The sequence below is a fragment of the Talpa occidentalis genome, unplaced genomic scaffold, assembly GCF_014898055.3.
Source record: "Talpa occidentalis isolate TD23 unplaced genomic scaffold, MPIMG_talOcc4v2.1 talOcc4.17, whole genome shotgun sequence".
Lineage (NCBI taxonomy): Eukaryota > Metazoa > Chordata > Mammalia > Eulipotyphla > Talpidae > Talpa > Talpa occidentalis.
This window is the reverse complement of record NW_023601754.1, coordinates 6637217-6662665: the sequence shown is the minus strand read 5'-3', so window position 1 is coordinate 6662665 and position 25449 is coordinate 6637217. Positions and strand designations below refer to the sequence as shown.

At 40.6% G+C, this 25449-nt stretch overlaps 1 protein-coding gene across 7 annotated transcripts in view; it reads right to left on the bottom strand.

The window, feature by feature from the left end:
- Nucleotides 1-25449, bottom strand: part of CTCF (CCCTC-binding factor) — a 53952-nt gene that overhangs the window by 23716 nt on the left and 4787 nt on the right. For 4 of the 7 annotated variants that reach the window (XM_054696905.1, XM_054696907.1, XM_054696906.1 and 1 more), the window contains exons 2-3: nt 24777-24894; nt 23520-23632 (exon numbers count right to left, since the gene is read on the bottom strand). The gene's annotated coding sequence lies outside the window, so the exon portion shown is untranslated. Of the gene's footprint in view, nt 1-23519; nt 23633-24776; nt 24896-25449 lie in introns of those variants that run through there. The other 3 variants (XM_037515893.2, XM_037515892.2, XM_054696909.1) reach the window with 2 other exon arrangements.

Genomic DNA, 25449 nt, shown 5'->3' with positions numbered 1-25449 from the left:
ACTCTACTAAAGATAATGTGCTGTCATAATGGGTTTTTTTGGAGCCAGGCTCTTCTGCAGCTGTCACATAACACTATTCCTGTGTCATACTATCAACTTGACATCCTGGTATCTTCTCTGAAACCCTAAGTTTTTGGAGGATAAGGAGCTGTGTAAGTACTTTTTACTCTTTAGCACTATGCCAGGTATATGTCAACAACATATAAAAGAGAAAAAAAATTGGCTAATTTATAGCTTCTGGATCTGAAGTCTTATGAGTACTGAGAGTACCATGATACCTAAGAGTAAAATGGATCTGAATAATCATCGAGTTCATAGCAAAGATGACGTAACAAGCCCAGAAGTACGTATGTTCATTCAAAATTAGTATTGGAAGTGTTCTGTAATCTCGCTCTAGTCTGAGGCAAGTTTTTGCTTCTTCTGTTAGAAACACATTTCTTCAATACTTCCATTCTGTCAGGCAATTAACACTGTATGCATGCTAGCAGTCAGAGAAAGCCTTTTGAGTCAGGGCCACCTTCAAGGCAACAGACTAGTGAGATGGGCAAGGCTAGACCTGCATTCTAGGAGCTACTGTCTAATATAAGGGACGATATAGGTATACAAAAGCTCAAGGTAAAACTTGGTAGGTTTGAAGAAATCTACCTAACCAGGTGTGAGATAAGGTGCTACACAGATATGAAATTTGAGTGAAACCCTGAAATATGGACATGACATTCAAAGGGAGTATGTATATTTTGCAGGGGAAGAGGTTAGATCCTCAGGTAGAATAACATGAGAGAATTGGTCATGAGAAAGAATAAAGGGTTGAATTAAAGCACAGGAAAGGGTAGAAAGAAATAGAAGATGTACTGGTTGCAGCTATAGTTTGAAAGGTTTTGAATTACAAAATACAAAGACTGTATTAATATGGTTGGCAATGGGAAATCATGTATGCTTTCTGGACAAGGGAAATTGACTTTACTCATTTTATTAGGAATGTAAGCTAGTGGCAACCATTTTTTAAAAAAAAGATTTCTTGGGCCTCCCCTGGTGGTGCAGCGGTTGAGCGCTGGGTTGCGAAGCTTCCCGTAGCCTTTGCAGCGCCAGTTCGAACCACATGGCGCGCAGACCTCTCCTGCCTCATCCCTCTGCTCTGCTCCCCGCTCTGGCTCTGGTGAATTCTCTCACCCTCCCGCGCTTCTGACTGTACCCAGTGCTTGCATAAATAAAACAAACAAACAAATAAATAAATATTTCTTTTTATTTATGCATACAAGAGCTGGGTTATAGGCCAGAGGTGCAGCGGATGAGAGGATTCACCAGAGACGAAGTGGGGAGCAGAACAGGCGGATCTACTGAAATACACTGCTGAGGGGAGCAGAGGTCTGCTGTGCCATGTGGGTGAGCTCCCTGGCAAGGGATTGAACTCATGTGGCAGTGGCTGGCGATAGCTTGATAGAACTGAGACTTAATCTCTACACACCAACAAGGCCCCTGGCAACCATTTTGGAAAGCAATCTGGATTTACTTTAAAAGACTAAAAAGGGAAATACTCTATGATCCAGCAATCTCACTCTTGGGCATCTATCCAAAAAACATAAAACCAGAAACTCAAAATATTATGATCTCTACAATGTTTATGGCAGCATTATGTACAAAAGCTAGGATCCTAGAGTCCACCTAAGTGTCCACTAAAAGAGGATCAGATTAAGATGTGGTATATCCACACAATGAAATACCATTCAGCCACAAGGAAAGACAAAATATAGCAATTTAGAGTAAAATGGATGAAGGTGGAAGAAATTATAGCAAAGTCAGTCCAAATGACAAAGACAAATATCGAACATTTAGTGGATGATTTGACCAAGCAAAATACTTACATAAAATATTAGTGGGTATTAAAAAACAAAGGGGATTTCTGAGGTTAAGAAGGTGGGTGAGGGAGAAAGGATCAAAACAGCATAATGGATAGTGGTGGAAAACATAAATAAACGAAAGTGTTTAGAAAAAGGAATAAAAATGGTATCAGGTGCTCCATTGATGGAACAAGTCAAAGATGCTGACAAAATAATGTCAGACCACTAATGATACCTGGTGGAGGCGGGGAGTGGGGGATATTTCACAAAGAATTTAATTCCTCTATCTTTGCAAAAGGGAAACATACATAATACACATAATACCCCTCTGGCTTTCAAGGCCCCCCGTATCTGGCCCTAGACAACCTAGTCACATTTCCCTGTGTGATTCTGTAGCACAGTTTTCCCTTCAGTCAACCTGTTGGTCTTCACAAGAATCACAGCTGTCCCCACAGCCATCTCCTTCCCCTTGCTCTATACTTTGTCCTAATCACCTCTCTAGGATCCAGCTCGTTCTTAGAACAACAAAGCCTTCTGAAGGTCTGTATCCATTATTTTTCTCTGAATGTGTTTGCTGAAAAATAACTGTAATATTTTGCACTTAAAAATTTCTCAAAAAATAATTCATTTCCCCAGCTGGTTTGTGAAAGCTCTTTGAGGGCAAAAGCCAGATAGATTCAGTAAATGCCATCATCTACATGGAACAAAACCAAGACTGATGGAAAAACTGTAGGCTGCAGGTATGTCAGCCGGATTTGTACTACCATTATCTACTTTCATAAATTACTTGTTCTCAACAACCAGGAGAAAAATATACTGTTCAATGCAAAGGTCTCTAACTAAATGTTCCTTAACAATGGGGACAAAAACCAAAATGAGACTGCAGAAGGTGAGGGGGTTAAGGAATATCTGTACAGTGCTTTATTATTTGCCTAAAAGTAAAAAATGTTTCAGCATCATCAGTGTGCTAACATTTTTAATACAAGATCTCATTTATGTTTCTCATAAAGACTACCTTAAACATGACCCTAACTATAATTTTATTTTTTTATTATAAAGTTTTTTTTGAAGATTTATTTATTTATATTTTATTTATACAAGCACTGGGTACAGTCAGAAGTGCGGGAGGGCGAGAGAATTCACCAGAGCCAGAGCGGGGAGCAGAACAGGCAGAAGGACTGAAGTACACTGCTGAAGGGAGCAGCCGGGGATCGAACCGGTGCTGCAGAGGCTGCGGACAGCCTCGCAACCCAGCACTCAACTGCTGCGCCACCGGGGAGGCCCTATAATTAATTTTATATGACCAGTATTGTTAAGATGGATTATTCTCAGGACAGAAATGTTCTACATAGCACTAGCCTATAGAAAAATAATGGAAGTTACAAATGTGAGTTACATGTCTTATTTAAAATTTTCTAGGGGGCCTCCCCGGTGGTACAGCGGTTGAGCGCTGGGTTGCGAAGCTGCCCGCAGCCTCTGGGGTGCCGGTTCGATCCCCAGCTGCTCCCCGGCCAGCGGAGGAGGGTCCTACATGGCGCGCAGACCTCCTCTGCCGCCCGCTGCTCCCCTCAGCAGTGTACTTCGGTTCTTCTGCCTGCTCTGCTCCCCGCTCTGGCTCTGGTGAATTCTCTCACCCTCCCGCGCTTCTGACTGTACCCAGTGCATGTATAAACAAACAAACAAATAAATAAATAAAACATGCCTCTATAAAAAAAAAATTAAAAAAAAAAAAAAAAAGATTTAAGGACATATGCCTCAGTAACATCTTTAAAGACACATCACCCAAAGCAGTGATAGTGAAGGCAAAGATAAACAGCTGGGACTACATCAAATTAAAGAGCTTCTGCACAGCAAAAGAGACAGTAACCAAAATAAAGAGATACCCACCAATTGGGAGAAAATTTTTGCACACAACACTAATGATAAAGGGCTGATCACAAAAATCTACGAAGAGCTGATGAGACTCAACAACAACAAAGAAAATAACCCAGTCAAAAAATGGGCAGAAGAGCTAAAAAGAAACTTCTCCAAAGAGGAAATGCAAATAGCCAACAGGCATATGAAAAAATGTTCAACATCACTTGTAATCAGGGAAATGCAAATCAAAACTACCATGAGATACCATCTTACACCAGTGAGAATGGCACATATTAAAAAAACTAGCAACAACAAATGTTGGCGAGGATGTGGAGAAGAAGGAACTCTCCTGCACTGCTGGTGGGAGTGCAAACTGGTCCAACCACTATGGAAAGCTGTGTGGAGATTCCTCAACCTGCTGAAGATGGAACTTCCATATGATCCAGCAATTCCACTCCTATGTATTTACCCAAAGGACACAGAAACATTAATTCAAAAGGGCACCTATGTTTACAGCAGCACTATTTACAATAGCTAAGCTATGGCAACAACCCAAATACCCCAAAACAGACGACTGATCAAGAAGATGTGGTACATATACACAATGGAATATTACTCAGCAATCAAAAAAGATAAACTCATGCAATTTGCAGCAACATGGATGGAGCTGGAAGGGATCATGCTCAGCGAAATGAGCCAGAAAGAAAAGGAAAAATGCCAGGTGGTCTCACCCATAGCAGGAATTTAGAATACTTAAATAAGGGACCAGGAAAAAGACTAATTATAATAAAGTAAAAATCAAAATCAAGGGCCTCCCTGGTGGTGCAAGGGGTTAAGAATCCGCACTATGAAGCAATCTGAAGCCTCTGTAGCATGGGTTCAATCCCCGACCCACCAGGGAGTAACCCACATGGCGCAGCATACATCTCCTGTCTCCCCGCTACTCCCCTCAGCAATATATTTCACTCAGTCTGCCTGTGAGAAAATTTTTGCACACAACACTAATGATAAAGGACTGATCACAAAAATCTACAAAGAGCTGATGAGACTCAACAAAAACAAAGTAAATAACCCAGTCAAAAAATGGGCAGGAGAGCTCTTTGTAGATTTTTGTGATCAGTCCTTTATCATTAGTGTTGTGCTGCATCTCTGGCCTGTACCCCAGCTCTTATATGTATAAATAAATAAATCTTTAAAAAAAAAAATCAAAATCAACAAGCAACTATAAACCAGAGACACACTACAGGGAAGGGGAAAAGGAGGGGTTTTGACAAGGGAGGGGGGGAGTGGTGGGAATTGTATAGGGACTATAACCAAGATGAAAATGCATACATTGTGCAAAAATGAAAAAATGATGTAAAAATATATAAAATTAAAAAATATATAAAAATAAGACCACCAGAAAAAACTAAATAACAATGATTTATTTTGGGCCTCCCCAGCGGTGTAGCAGGGTTGAGTGCAGTGCTGTACAGCTGTCTGCAGCGCAGGTTCGATTCCTGGCAGCGGAGAAACCCACATGGCACGGCAGACCTTTCCTATCTCGCCCGCTGCTCCCCTCAGCAGCGTCTTCAGCCTGTTCTGCTCCCCGCTCTGTCTCTGGTGAATCCTCTCACCCTCCCACACATCTGGCCTATACCCCGGTTCTTATATAAATAAATTAATCTTAAAACAAATAATTTATTTATTTTATTTATACAAGAACTGGAGTACAGGCCAGATATGCAGGAGGGTGAGAGGATTCACTACAGACAGAGTGGGGAACAGAACAGGCAGACTGAGTGAAATACACTGCTGAGGGGAGCAGCGGGCAAGACAGGAGAGGTCTGCTGCACCATGTGGGTTGCTCTGTGGCCAGTGGGGATCAAACCGGCACTGCAGAGGCTGCGGATAGCTTCACAGCGCTGCGCTCAACCGCCTGCACCACCAGGGAGGCCCATGATTTATTTTTAGAAAGACTTCACTTATTTATACATAGAAGAACTGGAGTGTGTGTCAGAGGTGCGGGAGGCAAGCGGATTCACCAGAGACAGAGTAGGAAGCAGAACAGGCAGATCTACTGAAATACACTGCTAAGGGGAGCAGCAGGTGAGAGAGGAGAGGTTGCTTCGCCATGTGGGTTTAGCTCCCTGGCCAGGAATCAAACTCAGGCCAGGCCAGAGTGGTGATAGCATGACAGCGCTGAGATTTAACCCCTACCCCACCAAGGAGGCCCTAGTATGTGTTTAAAATCTATAGTATACCTCAACTTGAACTGGTTACACTAAGCTCAATAGCCACATATAGCTAGGGGCTACTGTAATGAACAGGATAGCACTATTGCTCTGTAACTCAAAATATGGTCCAAGGGCCAGCAGTAATGAAATGACCTTGGAACTTGTTAAAAATACAGAATTTCAGGTCCCAAACTTGACCTACAGAATCAGAATTTATAATTTAACTGATTCCCCAACAGGTTTCATATTATTAAAGTTTGATGATACTATCATTACTTTCTTATCATACTTTCCATATGCTTTTCAAATGTTTTCCAGGCCATAAAGGTTCCCAAATAAATACCCAAAGAGAGATGATGGTAACTCCAAATGCTGGAGTTAACAGAGAAAACAGAAGTCCAAATTGGTGACATTCTTGGGTAAAATAGCAAAGGATGAAAAACAAAATATTCCCAAGTTGTAAATGTTAATGCCTGTCCTGCCAGAGAAGCATTACATAATCCCAAATTATTTAGATATCTTTAATAATAAACCTGGAGGAGGAAAAACATTTAATCTCTGAGCTCTGTGGGGTTTATAGCATAAAATAATTTGAGGATCATGAAAAATTCATCTTGTCTCTGTCATAAATTTGAGAACTTAAAATGTTAAAAACTGCTTATAAATAACCAAGTCCAACCTAAGACAGGCCACGGAATTATAAGCCAGGTAAACTACAGAACTGATTGGTACAAGGGAGTACAAATTGAAACCAACTGTGCTGCCAGGGATCTGAATGACAGAGAAGTCTCTCACTGTGAAAAAACACATGGCATAAAGTTCATGAACATCAGCCTGTGCTCAGGTATTTAATTGCAGTTGCTTCTGTATAAAGAGAAAAATCAGATACCAAGTACTAAGGCCACCACCAGTCTCTCCCATACACTGCTTAGAAATTTTGGTACATTCCCTCATCTAACTTCCTTCAAAGAGAAGGAATCTGTCCTCTGATAGGTCTCTCTAGTCATTTCCTAGAGCTGTGTTCTCCTATAACCCCTTCCCTCCCCCAATCTCTTGCCCCTTCTCTTATCTGACACTCTGCCATGCTTTTTAGGTTTTGTCAATTCTCCTTTTTGTGGACCAATGCCACTTTAAAAAAGGGATTTTACATTTACTTTGGGAACATAACCTTCTTTTAGGTAAAGCTTATTTATAGAAATCTGAAAAAGGAGGCACATGAAAGATTTTTACAAGTTGTTTGCAATTCCTATGTCTACAGATAATCACCAGCACCTTGAAGTTATTTTGTTTTGGTTCCTTTTTTGGTATATACATTTTTAAACAGATAAGATCATTTATAATTTGTGTATACTTGTACTTGGTTTTGCTCTCCTGTCTTAAGCAGCTGTGTATCCGTACTAAAAAGGACTACACTTCCTTTTAGCTCCGTGGGTCCTGTTTGGTTCACAGACACCATTTACCAAGAACTACACAGGCCAACCCAATATGACACCCATAGTTTTCTTGCAGCTTCTTTTCTCCCATGGCTCCTGTCTTTCCTAGGTCTCTCTTTGTCTCCAAGACCTCCTCCACCAGCCCCCCGCCCCGAGCAAATCAAGGCTCTGTTCTTTTCTCTGTAGCCAATGTTTTTTTTTTAAAATGTGTGTGTGTAAGATTTTTTTTTTTAATTTTTTATTTATACAAGAGCTGGAGTTCAGGCCAGAGGCGCGGGAAGGTGAGAGGATTCACCAGAGACAGAGCAGGGAGTAGAACAGGCAGAAGGACCGAAGTACACTGCTGAGGGGAGCAGCGGGCGAGACAGGAGAGGTCTGCCTTGCTATGTGAGACTCTCCCTGGCCGGCTGGGAATGGAACCAGCATTGCAGAGGCTGTGGACAGCTTCACAGCGCTGTGTTCAACCCACTGCGCCACTGGGAAGGCCCTGTAGCCACTGTTTTTGTTAGCCTTTTCTACACTGAGGTCTTTCAAATTCACCACCTGCAATCCCAGTTTCACTTCCTAAAGGGTATGTATCTAAGTAGATGTTTGGCCACTTTCAACTCAGTGGCACTACATAAGGAATAAAGAAACCTGTACTCTAGTCCCTAATCCATTACTAACGAATAAATGAGTCACAAACTGGTTCACAGTCCTTTGGACCATGGTGCAACACATAAAAGGGAACTCTGAAGAACAGATCTTTCCTGGATTCTTCATCATTTCAATAAAAAGAGTAAGGGTGGCGCAGTGCTATCATGCTATCACTACTGCGGCCTCAGTTTGATCCGTGGCCAGGAAGCAAACCTGCAAATGGTGCAGTAGACCTCTCCTATCTCGCCCACTGCTCCCCCCTCAGCAGTGTATTTTGGTGGGCCGCCTGTTCCCTACTCTGTCTCTGATGAATCCTCTCAGCCCCCACACCTCTGGCCTGTACCACAGTTCTTCTATATGCATAAATAAATCAATCTTAAAAAAAAAAAAAAAAAAAAAACTTTTCCAGGAAGCACCAAAAAACCTCACTAAATAGGAATACTATTACCCATATCTATGACTGGAAAGGTCAGGATATAACGTAAAAAGAACTAGCGTATTTATAAAGTTATTCTCAATGTTTGAAAAATAAATAATAATATTAAGCAATTAAATTTATAAAAAAAGGTGACCGACTAAATGTTAACATAAAGCCATAATATAGTATTATATGATCACAAACAACTAAAACAGAAGAGAATCCAGAAACAACTTCTCACATATAAAAAGCTATTTAAAATTAATGGCAGGCCTCCCTGGTGGTGCAAGGGGTTAAGATGCAACCTATGAAGCTATCCACAGCCACTGCAGCATGAGTTTGATCCCCGGTCAGGGAGATATCCACATGGCACAGCAGACCTCTCCTGACTCACCCGCTGCTCCCGTCAGCAGTGTATTTCAGTCAGTCTGCCTGTTCTGTTCCCTACTCTGTCTCTGGTGAATCCTCTCACCCCCCCACCTCTGGCCTGTACCCCAGTTCTTGTATATATAATAAATCCTAAAAAAAATAAAATACAGGGCCTCTCCGGTGGTGCAGCGGTTGAGCGCTGGTTGCGAAGCTGCCAGCAGCCTCTGCAGTGCCGGTTCGATCCCCGGCTGCTCCCCGGCCACCGGAGGAGGGTCTCGCATGGCGCGCAGACCTCTCCTGCCGTCCACTGCTCCCCTCAGCAGTGTACTTAGGTCCTTCTGCCTGCTCTGCTCCCCGCTCTGGCTCTGGTGAATTCTCTCACCTTCCCTCGCTTCTGACTGTACCCAATGCTTGTATAAATAAATAAATAAATAATCTTAAAAAAAAAAAAAAATACAATGGTGAAAAAATTAATTGGTGAAAAGAGGATCATTTCACAAAAGACGCCAGAAAAAAAGTATTTGGGAAAAAATTGAGTTATATATTTAATCTATCTAGAATATATTCTATTGTGGTATAAGATAGAAACTTGAAAAATATTCATGATTAGTCTTCTGATCTCAGAATGAAGAAGGCTTTGTGATTAGATGCGTAATAAGAGAAATGGGAAATAATTGAAATTTTGACCACCTTCAAGTAAAAAATAATTTTTTTTAAATAAATTTATCTTTTTTTAAAAGATTTATTTATACAAGAACTGGGGTACAGGCCAGATGTGTGGGAGGGTGAGAGGATTCACCAGAGACAGAGTGGGAAATAGAACAGGCAGACTAATGAAATACACTGCTGAGGGGAGCAGCGGGTGAGACAGGGAGAGGTCTGCCGCGCCATGTGAGATTCTCACCAGTGGCTGGGATTGAACCCACACTGCAGAGGCTGTGGACAGCTTCATAGTGCAGCGCTCAACCGCCTACGCCACCAGAGGAGGCCCTAAAAAATAAATTTTGTGACCAAAACCTTGTTGAAAAAATTAAAAAGAAAATGGTCAAGAAAAAAGTGTATATTATATGATGATAATACTCTTGTAATAAATAATCTACTAAAAAAAGAAAGTTGGGTAAAGGTCAAAAATAGAGGACTCATATAGGTACAAATGGCAGATAAATAAGAAAAAAATGCAATCAAGAAATTTTAATATTCAAATTAAAAATTTACATTAATTCCACTTCAGACTTATCCCAGAAATAACGGGAGATAAACACCGAGATCGTAAGAACATTAATCAAGGTGAATGATTAGAACATAAAATGCAACCATAAGTGAATGGTTAAACATAATACATGATGACTTGGTCACAGAATCATAGATTATGGATACTAAAAGGAGAAAAGTGTTCATTTTAATCACTTGGAAAAATGATTAAGAGTTAATGTAGGGCCTCCCTGGTGGCACAAGGGTTTAAGACCCTTGTGAAGCAAGGTCATAGCAACCTAAGCTGTCCACAGCCACTGCAGCACGAGTTCTATCCCTGGCCAGGGAGCTACCCACATGGTGCAGCAGACCTTTCCCGACTCTCCCGCTGCCGTCCTCAGCAGTGTATTTCAGTGAATCCGCCTGTTCTGCTCCCTATCCCAGTTCTTGTATGCATAAATAAATCTTTAACAACAACAAAAAAAGAACCTCCCCCTTTGCTGTGCCTCCTCTGCTGTCTGAATAAAGAGCTCTAACTTAAAAAAAGAAAGAAAGAAAGAAAGAAAGAAAGAGTTAATGTAGGGGTGAGGGGGGAAAGAGTTAATGTAGGTTCTCCAATCAGAGACCTGTATACCAATTCTGATTCTTCTATTTATTAGTAGTGTGACCTAGAGTGAGACATTCCCTTCACAGGCTATCGTTAAAGATTAAATAAAATAATACATGTAGAGACTGGCTTCTAGGCTCCTCCATATCCTTACAGACCACTCCAGAAGGGACTGAATACATGTAGTTGAAAAATTTATGCGATTTCATGCTATCACCAAAAGACCTGAGTTTGATCTTTGATCCCCGGCCAGGGAGCTGGCCCACATGGCACCGCAGAACTCTTATCTCTCCCTCTACTCCCCTCAGCAGTGTATTTCAGCAGATCCGCCTGTTCTGCTCCCCACTCTGTCTCTGGTGAGTCCTCTCACCTGCCCTGCACCTCTGTCCTACCCCCTAGTTCTTTTAGGGAAAAACAAACAAAAATCAAACTAAACAAAAAAAGATCTAATAAATTACTGAATTTCTTGATGGATGAAGATAGCAAAAAATTGACAGAAACAGATGACTGACCAGCTTCAAGGATGGACCAAAAAAAGGTCCAAAAAGGACAGAATAGTGTCCCAGGTTGGTTTCTCCATCCAGCATATTGCTGTCATACTAAATCTCCCTGAACAGAGGCTCAAAAGCTCACTATAGCCGGGGTATATGGAATCAACTCTAACCTCTCAACTTTACTCTCAGAGCTGTGGTAGTTCCCATACCTTCCACCTGCGAATATTCAGAAGGCGTCTTCCATATAAGTACCTACTGTCTTGCCCCCTCCCAGTTCAAGTCATCCCTTAGAGCAAAATTTTTTCAACTTTGACCAGTGCAGACTAACCTCAAGTTTGCTTTGTTTTCGCTATAATAAACTGCTTTATGTCTGTTTTTTCCCCAAATGGATTGTTAGCCTGTATCTTCTATAGCAATGAATACAAGAGTCAGAAACAAAATAAAAACAAAAAACAATACAGTTAGGTAACAGCAGACATGCAATATGGGTGTCACTATCATATGAAACATGCGTAAATGGTTCCTATACATGACAATAGCAGGAAGGGTACACGGAAAAACAAAACATTTATGCCAAATGGAAGTTTAGCTATATGAGTTCATTTCCTTTATTGCTGTCATTTCTTAAACAGAGAAAAATATAAAGTACTAACAATACAATTATAGATTAGATTTTATTTATTTTTTTTAATAGAGGCATGTTTTATTTATTTATTTATTTTATTTGTTTGTTTGTTTTGTTTATGCATGCACTGGGTACAGTCAGAAGCGCGGGAGGGTGAGAGAATTCACCAGAGCCAGAGCGGGGAGCAGAGCAGGCAGAAGGACCAAAGTACACTGCTGAGGGGAGCAGTGGGCGGCAGGAGAGGTCTGCGCGCCATGTGGGATCCTCCTCCGGTGGCCGGGGAGCAGCCGGGGATCGAACCGGCACCGCAGAGGTCGCGGGCAGCTTCGCAACCCAGCGCTCAACCGCTGCGCCACCAGGGAGGCCCTAGATTAGATTTTAAAAATAAAACCTGCCATGTAAAATAAGTCAATCATGAGTATACTAATTTATTAATATGTTAAGACTATATAATTTAATCACCTGATAAGGCTGTACAGCAAATATGTTAGGTATTTCCCAAAAGAAAACAGCCAAAATAACCACTACAGAGGTCAGTCATTTGGAAAGATTAATATAAAATATACATGCATACAAAAATAGACGTGTACTGAGAATAAAACAGTAGAGAAGGGAGGTTTCCAGGATTCTATTTTATAAATACCACAACTTTTTTTGTTTAATATACTTCTGTCCTGAACAACTGATAGTTAAAAACCCCTATTTACTTTCTGAAGCAGATCACAGACTGTCTACACTCTTGGCAATAGACAGCAGCCCCAAGTCTCCATGAGCTTCCATAAGACACAGCAATTCTGTAACAGTCTGACGTGAAGGTTACCAACCTAGTCTTCAGACTTACTAGACGTCACCAGACATCATTAGAAGGCAGAGAAGAGGGGAGCTATCTTGCAGCTTTTTTTTTTCTAGATCTTTAAATTAAAAGATGGTCTTTACCCAGGAAAACGAAAAACCTAGTCCAGTATTCTGCTGTAGAGAACATTAAGTGCCATTATGACAAGAGAAGAAAGGAATTAAAAATAAGTAATCCGTTCCTTCTGAGAATGAAAGGAAAAGCTAAATGACTTTTATTAGATGCAGGACATTAGCCAAAAATAATAAAAATTATTCACTCTCTGCAGCAAAAGTGAGGTTTAAAAGTCAAGATAATATAACCATTTGATTCTGCTGTTCCTGAAAATACATACACCATCATTTTATCTGAGAAATTAAGATACATTAAAGCAAACTATCATGGCCATTAATAACTGTAAATAAGTACCAGGAAAGCTGCAGATTACAATAAGAGGATGACTCAGTCTGAGAAGCAGAAAACTATTAGTGACTATTTATTTCAGAGTGATGGGAAACAAAAATAATTTTTAATCTGAAGTAGCACTCACCTATACAGTTAGGGGTACACCTCTCTCTTCACAGTTCTCTGCTATTATCTTTAAAGAGCAGTGGGGATTTTTTATGTGTGTGTGGAGAAACAGTTAAAAGGAAAATGAAATTTTACTTTATATATAAAAAAAAGTTAGGAGCATCCCAGGTTTTGTTAACAATTACTTTCTCCAATTTTTAATACTAAACGGTACAGTCAAAACTAAAAAATTATTCAACAGCTACTTGAAAAAAAATCTAAGGAGTTTTGAATCTAGGAAATACTGAGAAAATCTTTGTAATGACAACAATGAAAGTACCAGGGAAGGTGCTCTTTGCTTCAAAGAGTAGAAATGCTAAACTAATAATTTTTTTTTTTTTTTAAAGGAGGCATGCTTTATTTATTTGTTTGTTTGTTTGTCTGTTTGGTTACACATGCACTGGGTACAGTCAGAAGCGCGGGAGGGCGAGAGAATTCACCAGAGCCAAAGTGGGGAGCAGAGCAGGCAGAAGGACCGAAGCACACTGCTGAGGGGAGCAGCGGGCGGCAGGAGAGGTCTGCGCGCCATGTGGGACCCTCCTCTGGTGGCCGGGGAGCAGCCGGGGATCGAACCGGCGCTGCAGAGGCCGCGGGCAGCTTCTCAACCCAGCGCTCAACCGCTGCGCCACCAGGGAGGCCCAAAACTAATAATTTTTTCATCAAAAGGTGTTTACTGTTGTATACAAAGGTATGAATTTCCATTACAATTACTAAAAACAAAACAAAGCACAACACCCAAACTTTTCTCACTGCAGAGGCTCAGGAAGAGCCTCATTTGGCAGTAAGAAAGACAAAAAAAAAAAAAGCAATATAAAGTTTAATCATGCTGATGGGGTTAAATGGACTTCCTACCACTGGGCACAAGGATGCTGAAAGGGGTAAAGAAGAGTTTCAAGGAAAGGAGTTAGTCAAGCTGAATCTTATAAAATGATGAGACAGACCTCGTTAGGCAAACTATAGTAGAGAGCACATCTCACAGAGAGAAGAGTATATGGGGAAAACTTAAATGTGCATGGAATTAAATAATTTTTTTGCAAAAGAAATTCAATGTAACTAAGAAGAATTCTACTAATCCATCTCAAATGTATTACTATGACCTAGTTTCAGAGGCCATGATTAAGGGTACCCTATTTATTTTACTTATCGACTGTATATATCTACAAAGCAAAACAAAGTTTATCTGGGAGTCTACAAGTTGGTGCCACAATACTGACTGGAGGCTGCCTCCCAAGCACATGATGTCTCTCTCTGCTTTCTACAGTCTGAATGATACTTTTGCTGGCATGCGGCACCCTGATGCCTCACTTCTATTCTCCCAAGGGTGACTCTGTCAGGAGTCAGAGCACAGGTAATTCTGATATACAATCTCTGCTTGGAAGTGACTGACCTAGAATACAATAGTTTACCCTAAATACAGGTGTACATACATCCAAGCTACTCAAATACCTATAGTTTTCTTATTATAAGAATGTTTTAATTCTTTAGAATGAACAACTGTTTTACTCATTTAGATAAAAATCTACAAAGCCCACCTGAAAACATATAAGCAATAATGGGATATATGATTCAAGTTGTAAAGTTTTCACCTCTAACATGGTGCCACCAATGTAAAAAGATCTCTCTAGGAGGTAATGGACAAGCTCACAAATGACAGAAGGAAAAAGAAAAAAAGGGGAGAGAGAAGGTCATATAGGAGAGAGTGAACTCATTTTTTTGCAGTATGTCTCAGTGACCACATGGTCAATACTCTATATATAACTCACTGTCTCTCTAACTCACTTCTCACACATGAAGGCTACTTGGTAGAACAAGGAGCATTTTTCTATGATAAAAAGGATGTTTTGTAAGGTCAATTTTTTTTGAAGATTTATTTTTATTTATACAAGAACTGGGGTACAGGCCCAAGGTGTGGGAGGATGAGAGAATTCACCAGAGACAGAGTGGGGAGTAGAACATGAGACAGGAGAGATCTGCTACGCCATGTGGGTATTTCCCTGGGCAGCTGGGAATCGAACCCGCACTGCAGAGGTCACAGACAGCTCCACAATGCTGCCCTCAACCTGCTGTGCCACCAGAGAGGCCCTATAAGGTCAATGTTAAATCAGAAGCTAAAAGCTTCAAAGGAATAATAGTGGCTATATTATATCTTTGAACAGACATTAAGAAATAGTTAATTAAAAAAAAAAGAAAAGAAATCCTTAGTGAGCAAACAGTAAAGTAGCACAAACTATGCTAACAGTTAAAGTGTCATTCAACAGACAAAGGAAATCTGAAAGCCAGAAAAGGGATAAACATGTATAAGAACACAGGGATACAGAATAAAGAAGGAAAGAATGTGATCTTGAACTAATGTTAGATTATGACTCAAGTAATCTGTTACTTGTCCTTAAAAAAGGGATATAGGCAATAGCTTAACCATGAAATTTGAGGTTAAATATTATTTTTTTAAAGTTGTATTTACTTATATAAAAACTGGGGTACAGGCCAGATGGGCAGGGGGTGAGAGGATTCACCAGAGACAGAGCGGGCAACAGAATAGGCAGATCGACTGAAATACACTGCTGAGGGGAGCAGCGGGCAAGTCAGGAGAGGTCTGCAGCACCATGTTGGTATCTCCCTGGCTGGGGACTGAACTTGTGCTGCAGAGGCTAAGGACAGCTTCATAGGTTGCATCTTAAGCCCCTGCGTCACCATAGAGGCCCCTTGAGGTTAAATATTATTTATAAATATAAAAAAGACCTTGTCTGCCAAGGCCAGAATAGAAAAAAAAAAAACAAAAGAAAATTTATTCTGAAAAGTAATCAGGGCCTCCCTGGTGGTGCAAGGGGTTACGTCTCAGCACTATGAAGCTATTGGCGGCAGCCTGAGTTCAATTCCCAGTCAGGGAGGTGACCCACATGGCGCAGCAGACCTCCCCTGTCTCGCCCACTGCTCCCATCAGCAGTGTATTTCAGTCAGTTTGCCTGTTCTGCTCCCTAATCTGTCTCTGATGAATCCTCTCATCCCTTCCCACCCCCACCCCACACCTCTGGCCTACACCCCAGCTCTTGTATGCATAAATAAATCAGTATTTTAAAAAAAGGAAATCAAATCACTAGTATAGTCTTAACATAAACTTAGAACAAAAAATTGTAAATAAAGAGTTGGAAGTTATAGGATACAAATAGAAGCACCAATATTAAAAACAATTAGGGTATCCTCTATTACTATAGAATAATTCTGGGCCTCCCTAGTGGCCCAAGGGGTTAAGCACCGCACTATGAAGCAATCGGCAGCCTTTGTAGCACGAGTTCGATCCCAGGCCGGCCAGGGAGAATGAAACCCACATGGCGAAGCAGACCTCTTCTGTCTCGCCCACTGCTCCCCTCAGCAGAGTATTTCAGTCAGCCTGCCTGTTCTGTACCCCACTCTGTCTCTGGTGAATCTTCTCACCCCCCCCACCTCTGGCCGGTACCCCAGCTTTTGTGTGCATAAATAAATAAATCTTTAAATAAATAAAGGAAATCAAATCACTAGTATAGTCTTAATATAAACTTACAACGAAAAATTGTAGAGTTGGAAGTTATAGGATACAAATAGAAGCACCAATATTAAAAACAATTAGGGTATCACCTGCTTTATATTACATGGTAGTGACCATGCTGTCTCAGCTATGTTATACCAGAATTTATATAAACAGTGGGCTGAACTAATTTAAACCTTTCAGTGATTCAAGTGAACTGTACTAAAAATAGAGATGTTAACACCAACACAGCCTCAAAGATGATCTAATCACAGAAATTACCGAAGGATTCTGGAAAAATCTTGACATATACAGAAAGAGAGTAAGTTCAAAATCCTAATAGCCATAGTATTAGATACCAAGCTTTAATATTAGTGACAATCAGAGCCTAGCTCTGTACACATGGACAAACTTCAAAGCTGGTGACAATATTTTTAAAAATTCTGACAAGTACATACTGAAAACTTGTGCCAATGCGCAGGTGTATTATATACAGAGCTAAAATGTATCGCGTCCACATTGTTTTTCAATAGATATACACTGATATGTTTCTGTCAAAAGAGAGCTACAAAAACCAAATGTATTACCAAATAATTAGATACAGAGTCAAATGCAGCAGGATTTTCTATGAAACCAAGAGACCATTCATCACCAGACAGGAAAAGAATAAAACATTTGTACCTGTAACTTTGGGTACCATCACTTTGCTTTTTATTTTTCACATCTATAAAATGAGGTGACTGCCAGATGACTTAAAATTTTGTCTGGTTTTAATGTCCTACATTTTTTTAAAGGTTATCAATTAGGTTCATCCTTATTAGGTAAGAAGGGAATAAGTACCACCCACTTCAGAACTTAAAAAATTCAGACAGGAACTTTTAACACTTGCACATAGTGAACAAAATCAAGGAGCAAAAGCTAGTTCTCTACTTCAAAGTCCCTTTGTCTGCAGGCCAGAATTAGACAGAAGCCTTCAAAATCTATTTACATGAAGATTATACATACCACCTTACTGAGTGGCACTTACATCTATAATGCAAAAAATTTAAAAAAGAATCCCACATTGTGCAAAAAAGTCACAAACATCAGATGTAATTTACCAGATTGGCTCTTTTCTCCCTCCATTAAGATGTTTCAAACTAGAAATGCTGCTCAAAGTCAGGGTGTGATCGTTGTTTGTATAATCTCCCCATGTACACAGAACATCAAGATTTCTGCTTTTCTTCAGAAGTCTTAGTATACTATCTACCACTTTCAAACTAATCTATTTTGAAATAGGATTTCATTTCAGTGTAAAATATGCTTAGAACTACAACTATATACTTGATAGCATAATCTACTTAGCCATTAGCTAAGATGTAGCTAATCTAGTAGTCACACAATCAGCAAATATTTACGAATAACAAAAATAGGCTTGAGAACTGTTTTTTTTTTTTTAAAGATTTATTTATTTATTTATACAAGCACTGGGTACAGTCAGAAGCGCGGGTGGGTGAGAGAATTCACCAGAGCCAGAGCGGGGAGCAGAGCAGGCAGAAAGACCGAAGCACACTGCTGAGGGGAGCAGCGGGCGGCAGGAGAGGTCTGCACGCCATGTGGGACCCTCCTCTGGTGGCCGGGGAGAAGCTGGGGATCAAACCAGCGCCGCAGAGGCCGCGGGCAGCTTCGCAACCCAGCGCTCAACCGCTGTGCCACCGGGGAGGCCCAGGCTTGAGAACTGTTTCTGAATGTATACACCTTGAAATCTATGCACTCAAATTTACAATTAACTTGGCTCTCCCTCACAAAATAATTTATTTTTTACAAGATTTATTTATTTATGCATACAAGAACTGGGGTACAGGCCAGAGGTGTGTGTGTGTGGGGGTGGTGGTGGTGAGAGGATTCACCAAAGACATAGTGGGGAACGACATAGTGGAGAATGGAACAGGCAGATTGACTGAAATACACTGCTGAGGGGAGCAGCGGGTGAGTCAGGAGAGGTCTGCTGCGCCATGTGGGTAGTTCCCTGGCCGGGGACTGAACTCGTGCTTCACTTGCTGCGGATAGTTTCATAGACTGTGTCTTAACCCCTTGTGCCACCAGGGAGGGCCCCCCTCACAAAATAATTTATACTTATTTTCGAAGTAACTGAAATAATGGGGAACAGGAAAAATGAAGCGCTGAAGGCAAAAAGCTAGGGCCAATAAGGGACCGCTGTACCCAAAAGAACAGGTCAAAAAACTAAAGCATGGCCCTAGTAATGTTTACATAGGGTACCTAACAAGGAAAATACTCACATCTAACATGAACAAAGATTACAAAGATGCTACGGGATAGGATTCCAATAGTTCAACAAAACAAAACTAGACAAACAGCAATTTTGGTCAGATCCTCTCCCTTAAACCAGGTCACTACTGCATTTTGTCTGGACAGCACAACGGCCTCCTAGTCAGTTTCCCCACTTGCCCTTTTGCTTCCTTACCACCCATCTCCATCTTCTTGTGTCTCTGGGCCTTTGTATATACCCTCGTCTAGAAATAAGCAATGTAACTTCCACGAATTTAGCCTACAGATACACTAACACACGTGCCCTGTATGCAAGAAGGACATCTACTAGGGCATTTTTTTTTTCCTAATGCAAATGATTCAAAACGATTCAAATGTCCAGAAAAATGTGTATGGTATGCTACCATTTATTTATGTATGCAGAGAAATTCCTGTGAAAGGTACATGAAAAACTGAATTATTCATAACCCCTGAAGAAGAAACTGAAGTATCAGAGAGAAGTTTTCACTATTACCAATTTTCACTGTTTGAAATCCACCCCCTCCCCCATGAGGTTGTATAGACTACTTGTGAAGCACAATTTATTTTGTTTTAAAGATTATATTATAGGGCCTCCCCGGTGGCGCAGCGGTTGAGCGCTGGGTTGCGAAGCTGCCCGCAGCCTCTGTGGCGCTGGTTCGATCCCCGGCTGCTCCCCGGCCACCGGAGGAGGGTCCCACATGGCGCGCAGACCTCTCCTGCCGCCTGCTGCTCCCCTCAGCAGTGTACTTCAGTCCTTCTGCCTGCTCTGCTCCCCGCTCTGGCTCTGGTGAAATCTCTCACCCTCCCGCGCTTCTGACTGTACCCAGTGCTTGTATAAACAAAACAAACAAACAAACAAACAAATAAATAAAACATGCCTCTATTAAAAAAAAATCACAATAAACCTCACACCAAGTCCTTGAATAATAACACATCTTGAATCGGGTTTAGCTAATCAATATTCAAGAAGTTCTAAAAACATGTTAAAAAAAAAATAACTAGACTTGGGCCTCCCTGATGGCACAAGAGGTTAAGACACAAGCTAATAAGCCACTGCAGCCACTGCAGCACGAGTTTAATCCCCAGCCGGTCAGGAAGCTGACCCACATAGGGCAGCAGACCTCTCCTGCCTCCCGCTGCTCCCCTCAGCAGTGTACTTCGGTCCTTCTGCCTGTTCTGCTCCCCGCTCTGGCTCTGGTGAATTCTCTCACCCTCCCATGCCTCTGACTGTACCCAGTGCATGTATAAACAAAACAAACAAACAAACAAACAAACAAATAAATAAAACATGCCTCTATTTAAAAAATAAATAAATAAATAAATGAATGAATAAAGATTATATTATATTATATAAATTTGGGTATTTTGGTGGTGGCTGTGGTGACATACATCTGAAGAAGTGTGAAGCTAATCCCCTAAATCATATACAGTGTTACAGAGCAATGCCATCTCAATTTAAATTGTATTATATGTACATAGCCATTTATGAAAAAGCACAGGGAAAAAAAAAAAACTATAAAGGAACTCACCAAACTGTTAATAGTGCTTACTTCTGGGGAAAGAGAGTGAAAGAATTCTCTAAGTTCTAGTATTTCATTCTTCCAAAGAATGAAACTAAGCATTACTTGAAAGATACAAAAAATTCTGAAGATCAAATTTAAGTGAGGAAGGTTTCAAGAACTATCTCTGCAGCCTCAGGTTCCTGTAACATTTGGATAGATATATGGCTTCCAGTACCCTTCCTGTGCCTGCACTTGTACAAGAGTATTCTAGCAAGGCCCTCAAATCTCAAGAAGTCCAACATATTGCCAGAATAAGCTGGGCGAAAACTGCTATTATTATTTAACTGCATTTATTAGAAACCTTTAGTACTACTTCCTACTGAACTGGATTCCTTTTTCCCTTTTAAAAATTATTATAAAGGGGGCCTCCCCTGGTGGCGCAGCGGTTGAGCGCTGGGCTGCGAAGCTGCAGCCCCTGCAGCACCGGTTTGATCCCCAGCGGGCAGCTGGCAAGGGTCCCACAGGGCGCATAGACCTCTCCTGCCACGCCCGCTGCTCCCCTCAGCATTGTATTTTGGCCCATCTGCCTGTTCTGTTTTCTGCTCTGGCTCTGGTGAATTCTCTCACCCTCCCGCGCTTCTGACTGTACCCAGTGCTTGTATAAATAAATTAATTAAAAAAAATTATTATAAAGGGCCTCTCTAGTGGCGCAAGGGGTTAAGCACAGCACTGTGAAGCTATCCGCAGTCTCTGCAGCTTGAGTCCGATCCCCAGCTAGGGAGCTAACCACATGGCGCAGCAGACCTCTCCCGTCTCACCCGCTGCTCCCCTCAGCAGTGTACTTCAGTCAATCTGCCTGTTCTGTTCCCACCCTGTCTCTGGTGAGTCCTCTCACCCCCTGCACCTCTGGCCTGTACCCCAGTTCTTGTATGCATAAATAAATCTTTAAAAAACATATAAAGTTATACAACATAAATAAGAAAAAACTTACGTAAGAATACAACCCTTTAACTTTTACCTAAACATTCTTGTTTATATTCACAGCTACCTCCCTATATATGTACCTACAGTCAACTCCTAAAGGGCTTGCCAAAGGCCATATAACTATTAAACTACACAACCCCACACACGACATCATACTGTACATACTATTAGATAATCTATATGCAGTATGTCTCAAATATTTTTCCATTTCAATATATTTCTGCATGTAATTTAACAGCTGGATGACACTCTTATATAGATGTATCATAATTTAACCGAACTCCTATTGTTAAATATTGTTATTCCCTAATTTGGTAATTCTGGTTTATCAAATTAAAAAGTGGGGGGATCTACCTGCATTTTAAAATAACTTGTCTGAACTAGAAGGTTATTCAAAACCTAACGTTACTACTACTACTAGTTTTAAATTTTGTTTGGAAGTGTTTAGAGGTCTGTTTATAGTCATTTTTTCCCCAAAACATTCACTCAAAAAATTACTTACTGAGGGCCTTCCCGGTGGCGCAGCAGGTTGAGCACAGCGCTATGAGGCTGTCTGCAGCCTGTTCAGCGCGGGTTCGATTCCTGGCTGGCCAGGGAGATTCCCACTTAGCGCAGAAGACCTCTCCTGTCTCCCCACTGCTCCCCGCAGCAGTGTGTTTCAGTCAGCCTGCCTGTTCTGTTCCCCGCTCTGTCTGTGGTGAATCCTCCCACTCTCCCGCGCCTCTGGCCTGTACCCCAGCTATTGTATAGCTAAAAATAGATAAATCTTTTAAAAAAAATTACTGAGGGCCTCCCCGGTGGTGCAGCGGTTGAGCGCTGGGTTGCGAAGCTGCCAGCAGCCTCTGCAGCGCCGGTTCGATCCCTGGCTGCTCCCCGGCCACCGGAGGAGGGTCCCACATGGCGCACAGACCTCTCCTGCCGCCCGCTGCTCCCCTCAGCAGTGTGCTTCGGTCCTTCTGCCTGCTCTGCTCCCCGCTCTGGCTCTGGTGAATTTTCTCACCCTCCCGCGCTTCTGACTGTACCCAGTGCTTGTATAAATAAATAAAAACAAATCTTTAAAAAAAAAAAAATTACTGAGTTCTTGCTATATGCTAGGTTTTTCCTTTACTGTTACTCCATAATTTACATTTTTGTACCATGTTTAAAAAAAAATCTTATAAGCATTTGACTTTCCCAACATCTTTCACCAACTCCTGTGATTGTCTTTCCCTGCACCCTTGAGAGCACCAACAACACTTACTATAGACCTCTTGCTCTAAACTCAGGATCCTCAGGAAAAGAATCTTTTCCTATTCATCTTAGAACCCTCAGTACCTAATGCAGTACTTAGCACAAAGTAGAAAGGCAAGTGTTCAAAGCATTTAATGAGCACATTACAAGACTTCAATAAATACCGGATATTTAGAGCTCATCTAAAACATTTGGGTTGATCCAACTCACGTCACATCAGAGAACATCACATTTTAGTCTATTCCGACCCAATTAGGTTCAAATGTAAAACCCATATTCAAAAGGCATGAATTATCAATATAGAAAACATAAATCGAAAGTGCCACGTTTACTAAAAGCAATACACTAGCAATAGTATTTTAATCATCAAACACAAAATTATTAAGAATAGTTGCTTCGAAGAATGATCTTAGGAATCACAAGGCCTCTCGTTTGGGATTTGGCAAGTTTTATTACTACTCTCATACGTAACTTGAATGGGGGGAGCAAAATCAATATAAATTGTTAAAATTAACTGTTAATTATGCTTGAGTTAATGTGATATTTGTGATAATCTGTTTTATAGAATTTAGTTTTAGATCTGGTATTATCCACTGCTGCTTCTTTTAAATTATAATTCTTAAATCATTGGAATGGAATTGATGACAATATTTTTGCTTTGATTCAGTCATTCAGATCTGCCTACAATCTGTAGAGCTCTGTGCATGCCAGGCATGCAGAGGAACAGGCATATAAGCAAAGAGCACCATGTGATACAATCTATCTAGCTTATCAAATACGCCAGTGTAGTAACTATACAGAGTGCTTCCAACCCCAGGAAATCACACCCCATTTTGTTGAAGACCTGTGTTACCTTGGACTGTGTACAGTGTTCACATTCTGACAATATGTATTTGTTTTAAGGTAAAAAATTTTAAATTACTTACCAGTTAAATTACTTAACTTACGGCCCCCTCAATGAGCACAACTGAAGCTCCAAGAAGATGGGTCATGTTTATCTTGTGGCTTCAAGTACCCCAGGATCATAGCACTTTGTACCCTAAGGGTATTCATATCCCAGTTTGAGAAACAGGGATCTAAATAATTAAACTAGCCATAACACTTAAAAAGCGACCAACATGTTCCTACAATCCCATTCCCAAACTCTTAAGGCTAGTTTTTTCAATAGCTCTTCAAATCAGTACTATTTTTCTTTTCAGCAGCTCATTAGTATGCACTCTGTATCAACGCTCCTACAAGAACCTGCAGGGCACGAGTATTACTGCAGCTACAGAATACTAGCACATAGACCATGTCCTTTCCATCAACGGAGGTGCCAAACAGCCCACAGATTTGGAGAACAATAGAGTTTTCACTACTAGGAATACTAGTGAACCAGGCACAGGTTGTAAGAAAAATCTTAGTAGTCACTTAGGTGATTCATTCATTAAACTTATTTAATCTCAGCATTTGTAATTCCCACCTCTACACTCCCACCTTTACTCAAGTGCAATTAAATTACTTTCACTTTTTTCTAAAGGATAAGAAAGCTGTTTTTGGTACCCCAAAAAGAGTGAATTTTCATACCTAGAATCCTTCTTTGTTTATGAAATTCCAAAATCTAACGGACTCTGACATTTATGAGGCCTGCTTCAAGTTCTCTAAGATGTCCATAATATTTTATGACAGATACTATAGGCTAAAGTAAAACTTAAGTGTCTCACTCTCTCATGCAAACATGTGTCATCTGCTAGGCTAACTCACTAATGAAGTAAATTTTAATCCAGGATACCAGCTTCCTCAAGAACAGGATTCATTCTATCCCTTATCAAAATTACAAAATGCCTCAGACAATGGACTTTTAAGGTGACCTGCCAATAAGTGAAAATATGTACATTCGAAGGATTTCTACAGAAAAGCAACAACCATTTCCATGTACATGCTCAGAATACTACTTAATGCTCTGTAATTGGAGCTATTCTCTCACAAATAAAAGCTGTAGGAGTAGAAAGGTTATATAATGGTGCTCAATGTCACCAGGGAATGTGGCAATGCAGAGTTTCAAACCCAAGACTCTCTAAAGCCTCTCTGTATGCTCCTGGTCCTGTCCCCATCCCCAAGAATGATCCACTACATCTTCCCACACCCTAGTAGGGCTTTTCCTATTCCCATTTTTAAAACCAAGAAATGGAAATAGCATTTACCTCTCCGTGGCTGCAAAGTCAGTTTGAGGAAGAAAAAAAAGAACCCAGTTCTCACGCTCCTAGTCAACAATGTGCCCACTAGTGCATCTTGTTCTCTGGCCCCACGTCTGTGATCATTCTAAAATAGAAGCACAAATCAATTTATGAACACTACATATACACATATGTACAAAGCAAAATGAGGACAAGCTTAAGACTGGTAACATCAGAAAAACATGTATCTATTAATGCTGCATTACAAATTGAGACATTCCATAAATATCCGCGCCAGTCAATAATAAGACATTCGCTTTTTAAAAATTTGCTAAATAAAGGACTGATATTTGTAATTATGAAAACAGCACCTCACTGTGATTTTACAACCAAATGTGGCAAATGTACAAACTACCAAAAAAGTTAATTCTCAGATATAGAAATAATTTGTCAATAGTTTATTTCCTTATCTTCAGCAAGTAGTGACATCACTGATTAAGTTAGTTTAACACCGCAAATAAGCACTATATTTTTCATTTTAATAAGGGGGGAAGCTTTCACTGATGGTTGAGAACCCTAGAAGCACAGCAATGAAATACTTTATTTAGTCAGATAATGGAACACCTTGTTAGCTGACAATTTTCTCCCTAAATTACAAATAAATAAACTGTTAAGCTTCAGGCAACAGAAGAGTGAAACT